This window comes from Fukomys damarensis, unplaced genomic scaffold (genome assembly GCF_012274545.1).
Source record: "Fukomys damarensis isolate Sample0158 unplaced genomic scaffold, DMR_v1.0_HiC HiC_scaffold_19, whole genome shotgun sequence".
In the NCBI taxonomy this organism is placed as follows: Eukaryota; Metazoa; Chordata; class Mammalia; order Rodentia; family Bathyergidae; genus Fukomys; species Fukomys damarensis.
In genome coordinates, this window is record NW_022900931.1 from 15,985,482 (window position 1) to 15,995,811 (window position 10,330).

The 10,330-nt window shown below is 41.4% G+C and overlaps 1 long non-coding RNA gene across 1 annotated transcript in view; it reads right to left on the minus strand.

Annotated features, from left to right (window-relative positions):
• LOC104856445 overlaps positions 1-10,330 on the minus strand; it is a 292,754-nt gene that overhangs the window by 271,502 nt on the left and 10,922 nt on the right. The gene's annotated exons all lie outside the window — the stretch shown is intronic.

Genomic DNA, 10,330 nt, shown 5'->3' on the forward strand with positions numbered 1-10,330 from the left:
TATATACATGCTGCTGAGTACTTGAAATCTTAATTGTAATTACACTTGAATGCACAGGGACAGCAGGGACATGCCTGAACTGGCACTTCAGCACCTAACTAAGTGACATGCGTGTCTTATGTATTGCAATCTTTGAAAGCTCTCGCTATGATTACTTTCTATTGCACAATAATCTTTCAGAGCAGTAATTGTTTTTAATCGCATAGACATGATAAGGACACAAAAGACTTATTTCCCGCCCCCACACCGGCCTCTGAGCTTTCATGAGAATGTTAGGAGAAACTCATTTCTTATCTTACCAACCCCCATCCCTAGCTATCTTGCCCGATAAAGACTCGATTTTTCAAACGTTATGTCTGAGCTGAGTTTGTAACAACCTTAAGTCAGTCATTAGGAATCCTGTATACATGGTTTAAATTTAATAGTATTTTAAACGGAACATAAGCAAGTCTATTTCAAGTTGTTATACACAAAGAACATCACCACACCTCTAGAGCTTGGTTCTCTCTGTATGCTCTACCACATCCACTAAGGTAATTATCCTTTATTGTCCTCCCAAACCTCTTGGGGTCAGCAAATCAGCTTTTAAGAAAAAGTTTGTAAGGAAAAAAAATAAATGAGAAACTCCAACTACTTTCTATGGGACAATATTTTTCTACTTCAAATGGGACCAAAGTAGTTCTTAGATTGGATTTTCCAAAACCGCAGCAGCATGTTAAAGTACGGGAGGCAAAAGATAGCTATGCAGTTACTAAGCTTCTCGCATACGTGAGCAAATGTGGGGTAGAGAGGGAGGTTACGTTCCTGTACTATTACCCTACTGGTTGGCCTTTATTTTCAATGTCCAGAGACAACTTTGAAGAATGTAAAATATTCCCTTTACTACCGTATAAGATATTTTAAGGGTTGCATCTATTTGTCCGCTAGAGAACATTTATTTCGATAAATAAATTAATAATCATCACCCAAAGATCGACTTAGTAAAGTCTGATAGGAAAATTTTGAGGGGCACCCAAAGGAAAAGAGTTGCCTCATCTATGAAAGTGATTTCTCCTTCACAAAGTAGAAGCTTTCAATTTAACTGAGACAAGACAACTGAAGAAAAGTAGATGGCCACTGTTATTCAAGAATGGTTAGATGCTCTTTTTCATTCAATCCATCAGCTTCCCTCCCTTTTCAGGTTAATTTCCAGATTTCTCCCAGAAGGATTTCACAGGGCTCCAAGTCCCCTGCCTGGAGACAGGATGCTGTGGCTTCCATAATGGGAAGCCTAACCTCCAGGGTGGCCAGACCTCAGCTCAGGGCAAATGGTTCTCAAGAGTCATTGCTCTGTTCCCATGACCAGGACCTGATTAAACAAATTACAGTGGCAAGCCCAGAAGTATTCCTCCAACCAGTTGGGCAGAAACTTGGGACATAAGTAAGAGACAAGTCACAAAGGAAAACAGCAAAGTGCAGACAGAAGTTTTTCAAACACGTGGAAAGAAAACTAGCACTGTAAAAAGAGAGCAGAACTGAATAAACTTGGATAGTAATGTGAGCGAGATGAAACAAATGGAACATCACAAAATGAAAAGTGATTATAGACTGCAGTAAGTATATAAGAACATCTGATATATTAAGTAGTTCAAATTCTCCAACTACAAAATCTATGAGTCTAACAAAAGAGAGTAGCAACCAGTGCTGAGGCTTCATATTAAGCTTCATATTGAGCAGTCCCTCAATGCAACCCTACACTTCCTGTTTTGTTTTTATAACTCATTTTCTGTGTCTCTAGGTCTAATTGGCCATAGTCCATCTTGTTTTAAAAGTTCATCACCTCAAGATCAATCTCACGGGTTAAAACAAGCAATCACTCCACAACTTGTAAACATAAACTTTGCCTGGAAACAGCCTGCTTGCTTTTCCTTTGTAAATGTTAATCATTTCAAATTTAACAGGACAGATTTGAGATTCAGTTTGCTTACACATGAATTTAACTGACTGGAACATTTTGAATACTGAAAAGAAAAAAGCAAAATCGTTCTTGCAAAAGAGGACATAAACACTGCCTTATCGATATTCAAAGTGGATATTGACATTGTTCTCCAAAACGTCAAATGCCAAGCGTTCGATGTAATAATGTTATTTTATTCAGCAGCTAGTTTATATTGAAAAATTGCATTTCACGGGCAATTTCAAGGTCAAAGTCCTAGCAATATCATTTGTATATAGTTAAGTGGATTAATCAACAAAAAGATACTGATCTTCTTGAGGATATAATAATTCAGCCAAGCTGTAATTTTCCCATTCAGTAACCATTGATTGGGTACTTATGCATATTAAGTCACAGCTGGGACCTGAAAACGACCACGGACAAGAATGTGTTCCACATTTCGTATGGAAATAAAGGGGTTTTCTTAGCAGAGAAGCATTTGCCTTTCCCCAGGTTTTCCACCTTTTGTGAGGAAGAGCTAGTTCACATCCTTCCTAAGCGAGGAGGTGTAGGGTCTCGGAAAGAAACAAAAGCAGAAGGAAGTACACGCTGATGTTAACGCCTCTGAGTGAAGCAAGAGATACGCTCCTAGCTACACTCTTCCTTCATTCTACAGATACCAACAGAATAAGGGATGAGACGGTAGTAAGGGCATGGAATCAAACAAGGAAGGATTCCTACTTTTTTTTCCTTTTGTGGCACTGGAGATTGAATCTTCATACCGCACACTAAGCTACATCCCCAGCCCTTTTTATTTTTAATTTTGATACAGGGTTTCACCAAGTCTCTAAATTGCCCAGGTTGACCTCAAATTTACAATCCTCCTGCCTCAGCCTCCTGGAGTACTGGGATCACAAGCCACAACACCCATTTCAAAGACTCTTAACACAGAACATGTTACAGACCAAAGCCATAAGGGCTTTTAATACTCCTACTTTGTTATTGTTGTTCTTAGGCCTCATGTTTTCCCCAAGCCTGGTGTGCTTTGTGCTCATATTAAATTACATATTAAAAATAATAATAAGCAATTGGAATAACTTTACCCTTAAAGATGGTTATATTTTAGGAGGTTTATTTTTCTTTGCATAATTCTATCTTGATAGCTTGTACCTCTAGCTGATAACAAATGTTAATATAGTGGTGATATTTTTTCCTCAGATGTAATATGATTTATTTACAAGCATCTTTTACTGGGCAACAATAAGAAGAATCTTATGTGTGTGAAATGTTTTATAGTTTATAAAACACTTCCACATACATTATCTCAGTTAACTAATGGTCCTGGCAGGTGGCCAGGACAGGCACATTTATCCCTGCTTTATTGAATCCAACACTAGAAGAGGTTATGAAACACATAAGGCATCTCAGGAAGGAGCAAGTAGAGCTGGGACTTAAACCGAAGTCATGTGCCTCTGAGCCCAGGTCACATGATCCAAGTTCAAATTCCTTCCTTCCCTGCACCTCTTCCTACAACATCATGACCCCTGGTAGATTAGTGGTACCAGGGTTTTTTACCCATTGGTGCTGTAGGTCTTGATAAGACATGATTTTTGTCCCATATGTAGTTAGCATCATTTGAGTGATAGGTAATAAATTAAAAATTACTAGACACTACTGTGAACAAAGGAAACTGAAACATTATTAAATCCTCATGTAAAGAATATCATGAATGGGCCAAAGGAGAAGCAATAAAAGTAAATACAAAGAATTTTATACTTGAATATCATCAATGTAAAACATAATGGCCTATTATAAGAGGTTTATCTCTTTCTTTTTTTATTTGTTTGCAAGGGACTGAACCCTGGGCATGCTAAACACCTGCTCCATGACTGAGCTACACCCCCAGGCCTTTTGAAATGTTTCATTTGTTTGTTTGTTGAGACAAGGTCTTGCTATGTAGTTTCAGGTTGGACTTGAACTCACTATGTACCCCAGGCTGGCCTGGAGCTCACAGTGATCCACCTTCCTCAGCCTCCCAAATGCAGTGTTTATAGGTTTGCATCACCACACCTGACTGGTTTAAATATTTATTAAAAGAAAAACGTTTACTTTGACATTTTAGCAAAATGATATATTAGTGATTTCCTAACATATTAACCATGCTGAGGTAATTTTTTAAAAAAATCTTTTAAAAGTACAGGCATCGGCCTGGGGATTTAACTAGTAGTTCCACCGCCTACCTCCCAAGGGCAAGGACCCAAGTTGGATCCCTAGTACCAAAAAAAAAAAGAAAAAGAAAGAAAGAAAGAAAGTCCAGGCATTATGGTGCATACCTGTAATCCCTGGACTCGGAAGGCTGAGGCAGCAGGATCACTGAGTTCAAGGCTAGCCTGGGCTATATGAGTTCAAATCCAGCCTGAACTACATAGTGAGACCTCATCTCAAAAAATCCAGAAGAAAAAAAATCTTTTACAAGACATCTATTTGGCAAAATGGGCTGAGGCAAAAATATTTAAGCTGTTTGTAAGTCACTGAGCATTTGAGTGACTCTGACCTGAGCTAGGTCATTGGGCTTCCCTGTTTGATCTGCTCTTGCATTAGCCTCTAAAAGCTATGTAGTTAGCAACTGAGGTCACCACTTCTGCAAAGTGGCTTTGTTCCTTATCCACATTTTCAGATATCGAAAATGATAGAATAATTCTTGAAATTTTCTTGCTTAACTCGATTCACCAATTTGAAGGCAGCACAGGAAATCCAAAGACAAATACAGCTTGATCTGTGAACTCAGGAAGCTCGAAAGAGCAGCTCCTATATCTCTAGCAATGTTCAGTGACAGCCTGAGCGCTATCTGCTGATAAGGTGGGGCTGACTTCGCAGCACTTTCTCTTCTGTGCCAGTGCTTCCAAGCTGTACCAACCATCCTGGGACTGCCTCGCTCCCTGGACTTGATCAGGGCTGGGCCATGGCCCAAGAGCAACTAATTAGATCCTCCCTGCTGACTTGTGATAAGGACCAAGACTCTTCTGTTGGGTCAGGTAGACTCGGGGAATGAGGGCAATGGATTGGTTAGGCATGATTTTAGGGTTTGCCAGAAAAAAGAAGAGCACGGTGTATTTTTACTTGATAAACTTGCCAAGTTAACATCACGTACCGTGCAAAAGTGGAGGTAAGAAAGCAACTATGCAAAAAGAGAGTAGGGGCCTAGAGCTAAGGGACAGTAAAGCCCAGAGGGAGGGAGGAGGATAAACTTGAGGGAAAGAAAAAATATCCCAAGCGTCACCTTGGTCACTGACAGCTTTACTGTTCTCAGCTCTAATCCCTTGGGACATCTGGCAGTGCTTCTTGCCTCTCTTTCTTTATAAGGGATCCTTTTCTTCTTCAGATAGCTTGGAGGAGAGAGGTTTTTTTAAGTCAAACATGTCCCAAGGCATGTACAATACTGTCTCCCTTTGAGGAAAGGTTTTTATTATTTCACAGCCTTTAAAGAATTCATGGGATCCATGGGATATGTGAATAGAAAACTTACATCTTCCTATCAGAAGTAGGAAAACTTACCTCTCTGTACTTAAATACAATGAAATGCATGGATCAGGATTTCTAAAATTGTATTTTTGGAAACCTAGGATTCACAATAGGTCTCTTTGATGTATACTGAATTTCCCCCAGGTGTCCTAAAATGTCCTCAAAGTAAAAATTACCAACAGGATAAAGTTAGTCTTCCGTTATTCTGTTACGGCAATTTTAATTATGCTTATTCCTCCTCTTCCTTTTCATTCTCTTTGCCTCTCCCTTTCTCTCTCCTCCCTCCCCAATTCTGTAACCTCCCTGCCTCAATCTCTCCAGAGGAAAAAAAGGCAATCCAAAAAGTCACCAACACCTCAGTGCAAATTGGCTGAAAGTGCTATTCACACTTAGAGTATTTGCATTTTAAAAGAAGGCTTTGAGAGAGGGAAGCCAACAAAACATTTCTGGGCTTGCTATGAATAACAATCCTCTGTAATGTGGAGTTGATATCAAATTAGCACTAGATAAGGGACAAGGAGCAGACTAGCACGCTGAGTGGTCCAGGAAAGCATCTCGTTCGGGGTCAAGGATGGACGCTTGGGCTGGGGCTAGGGTGGAAGGTGACTTTTTCTGGAGTATATCCGGGAAAAGGATCTGTGAGGATATAAACCAGGGGCCATTTTTAAGGGTCTAATGACAGTGGACCTAAAGGAAGAGCAGGAGATGATGTGAAACCACGAAATCTGGAACTACAACTGCAAGGTTCTCAAACCTAAACAGAGCACAGATGGCTAGACATCTTAATTTCACCCACAAGCTGTCAGATTGTTCCCTTTATCCAAAAACATCTGCCTCCTGCCTGAAACTTTACTAATTGAATGTTCTTTTTATTAATAAACAATCTCTTTTTAGAGTTCTTAGTCACTTTCTTTGTCACTGGGACAAAATACCCAACACCCACAACTTAAAGGAGGAGAGGTTTATTGTGGCTCACGGTTTCCGACCATGGTCAGCTGGCTCCAAGGTGGAAATGACATGGAAGGGCCCAGTGGGCTCAACCCATGGCAGCCAGGAAGCAGAGAGAGGCAAGAGGAGCTGAGGACAAGAATACATGCCCTCCAGGTTCACCCCCTGCAATGACCCAAGTCCAACCAGGGGCACCCCCCACCAAGTGAGCCCTGGTGCACCCACGATCCAGTCATCTTCCATACATGCCAGAGTTCTGAGCGACATTTTATATCTAAACCATGACAAGTTTTAAGGAGAATTATCACTGATTCACATTTTAACATGAACTAGGGGATCGATCCGTCGCTAGCTGTATTTGAAAACGTGGAAATATTCTTAAGGCTAGTCAGGAGGAAGAATTACTCTTGGAATAGGGGGCACTTTGAAGGGCGGGCAGGCCCCGGTTACAACAAGATGGGAGCACTGATGACATCTCGCATCTGAAGTGTTAGAATGATGAGACAAGAGTGGGAGACAATCACAAAACAAGACCCTTTAAAATCAAGTACCCAAGTTTAGATTTTAATTAACAGCACACCCATCTCACAAGACTCCGCCCAGAAATCAGAAGGCGTCCTATGCGGCACAGCAATTGTAGCCTTTCCTCCAGGCAGCCAGCCTCCTGCTCTCCCTATTCCATCTTCTTAGCCTGGTAGCTGAAAACAGCTCACAGGGCCGGAATTGCGGAAGTGCGGTGCTCCTTTCCCTCTGCTCTCCCCGCCCACCCCAGATACTCATCCGAGGGGGCGGGCTCAAGAACGTGACTCATCCCTCATGACCAGAGCAAGGAGCACTTGCGGTGTGACTTGGACAGGAGAGGCCTCTTCTCTACTGCGCTGCGCTAATTCCAGGGCGGCATCGCAGAATGGAGACCAACGCTGCAGCCGGAGCACCGGCCCAGGTCCCAGCTCTGCCATCACTGGTGTAACTTTGGACTCATTCACCTATCTCCGCGTGGGCCAATATAAGCAACTCTGTCCTAAATTTCTTGTGGACATAGGACAACTTAATACATCTAATGCACACAGAACAATGCCTGGTACATAATGACCATTCAATATTTATACTTTCTACAACTGAATTATAAATCTCTAATTAGAAATGTCTAGTGATAGACATCCCAGTCGATTTTTACTAAGCTCGTGTGTCTGGTTTTGTGTCTTGTTGTTGTTGTTGTTGTTGTTGTTTTTGGTACCGGGGAGTGAACTCGGGGCCTTACACTTGCAAACCAGGCGGTGGAACCACTGAGCTAAATCTCCGACCCTGTGTGTCTGTTTTTCTAGCCAAGGAAAAATTTTTTTTTCATTTTTTGTATCTACAGTATGTGATTTTTTAAAAACTTTTATTATCCAGGTGTGGTGGTGCATGTTTGTAACCCTAATCCCAACATTTAAGAGGCCGAGGCAGGAAGATGGTAGTGAGTTGCCAGCCTGAACTACAAAATGATACCCTATTTCAAAACAACAACAAAGCCTTACAGGCACTAGGAGATACACCGTATATTTACGATAAATGCATGAATAAGGCCGACACAGAGATTCCTCTCTAGGGAAGATGGGATTCCAGAAAAATCCCAAGTGACCGTGCACCCCATGTTTCTGGCTTAGAGACCCCAGATGAAAAGCTGAGATGACAGAGATTTTTCTGTGGGATGAACCTTGGTGGTGGCAAAGAAAGCAATCGCCCTATTGTTTGAGGGTAAAGAATTAAAGATCTGTAAGGCAATGGGAGAAGAAAAGATCTTCCTTCCACATCCAGATCGGATCAACCCCACCTGAAAAGATTTTGTTCTCTCATGTCTTTCATAAAGCGAAATGAGATGGATCCAGCAAGACGAGTGAAGTCGTTCACTGGATAAGACTCCGGATAACTGCCAATGGTGAACGGAAGGAATTTTGGATTATTCATTGTCTACATGCAGGAAGCTCACTGGGGATCCTGAAGGGCATCTAGCACAGCATTTACCACGATGGTGGTACGCAACGAATGTTAGCGCGCTCCATAAATGACAGAATAAAATAATGAACAAATGACAGGAGACTCAATCAATCAATCATGGAGATTAATCTTCAAGTCACACCTTGAAGGTGGCTGATTGGTGTCACTTCCCCAACAGCATACCAAGGAACACAGTTAAGAGATGCCAAACGGGTTGTAGTCATTTTCACTGAAAAAGGCTCACACTATACTGCTCACATTTTTAAAAATTGACTTATTAAAGACTGTTTAGCTTTGGTTAACAGCATGGAACATTTTTCTCCTGCAGAGTGTTTAGTAGGCTGGCTCTGACTGCCCAGGAATTGGAAGAACTGAATGATCTTGAAATTTGAAACCAAGGTAGAATTGAGTTGTCGGCTCAGAAGGCTTTTAAAAAATACACACTGAAAGAAAAAAATGTGAGATAATGAAAAGATGGAAATTAAGTGGTTGTAGATGGGGAGGGGAGGAGGGGGTGAAGGGAGGGCAGGGACAAGGGGAAAAAATGAGAACCAAGACTTGTCATGTAAAGGTACAAGATCCTAACAATGAATGTAACTGTACTGTATCCCTAAAATGTACCAATAAACTCAATTAAAGCTGGAAAAAAAAATAAAAATACACACTGAAAAACAAGAGCCAAGCTGGGCATGGTGGCACATCCCTGCAATCCCAGCACCTGGGAGGCTGAGGCAGGAAGATTGCCAGGCGTTTGAGGCCAGCCCAGGCTACATAGTGAAGTCATGGCCAGCATGAACTACATAGGGAGACACTCTCTAAAACAAATCAACCAACCGACCAAGAGCGGCTTCTGGTATGTGGTTATCTATGACCTTTTAAAAATTTTATGTGGAGAACTGGAGTTTTAGCTCAGTGGCACCAGCCTGCCTCACAAGCACAAGATCTTGAGTTCAAGCCCCGGTACCCGTCCCCCGCAAAAATGATGCGGGGTTAAATACTATTAGTGTTTTTATTTCTTTAATATGTATATTTGTCATAATAATATATATAGGGCTGGGGATGTGGGTAAATGGTAGAGCATCTGCCTAGTATGTACAAGGCCAGAGTTTGATCCCCAACAGTGCATACATTAAAATTTACTATTTTAAATGCACAATTCAGTGGCATTATATACATCAGCTGTGTTGTACAACCCACCACCACTATCCATTTCCAGCTCTTCATAGTCACAACAGAAACGCTCCCATGAAACAACTCCAAGTTCCTCTTTCTCTAGCCCCTGGCAACTTCTATTACACTTACTTTTCTCTCTTTCTCGGTGTGCTGGGGCTGAAGCCAGGGCTTCATACATGCCAATCCCCAGATCCCGCATTTCCTGTCTATGAATCTGCATATCCCAGGCACCTTGTAGAGGTGGGATCATAAAATACTTGTCCTCTTGTGTCTAACATACTTCATTTGGCATTATGTTTAATGGTTAGCCCCCCGCTAGCAGGTATCAGCCATCTATTAATTTTGATATTCCATTGCATATATATTACACATTAGGATAAATTCTAATAAGTGTTATTTTGGAAGGTTGTGTCCATTTTAAGGCATTTGTCTGTTGTGGCTAAGTTGCCCTCCAAAAAATTAATAAATTAACTCTAAGAGGTGGGAACAAGAATTCCCTCTTCTCCCCAGCCTCTATAGGAATAGGTGTTTTTCCCCCCTCAAGCCTTTTTTTTTTCTACAACCAGTGCTGAAGTGATACTTACAGAAAGGAATTGTCTCTCATAATTGTTTCCCTAATTCCTAATGTGGCGCCTGCCTCAGTCTCAGTTCAAGGAACACTGAGTAAAGAATGAATTCATAAATGTATATTCTTCTAAGTTAATCATGAAGTGGATATGGAGAAATGATGGGGGGAAGGAGGGAGAGAGAGAGGGAGAGAGACAGCGAGAGAGGGGGGGGAGAGAGGGAAGG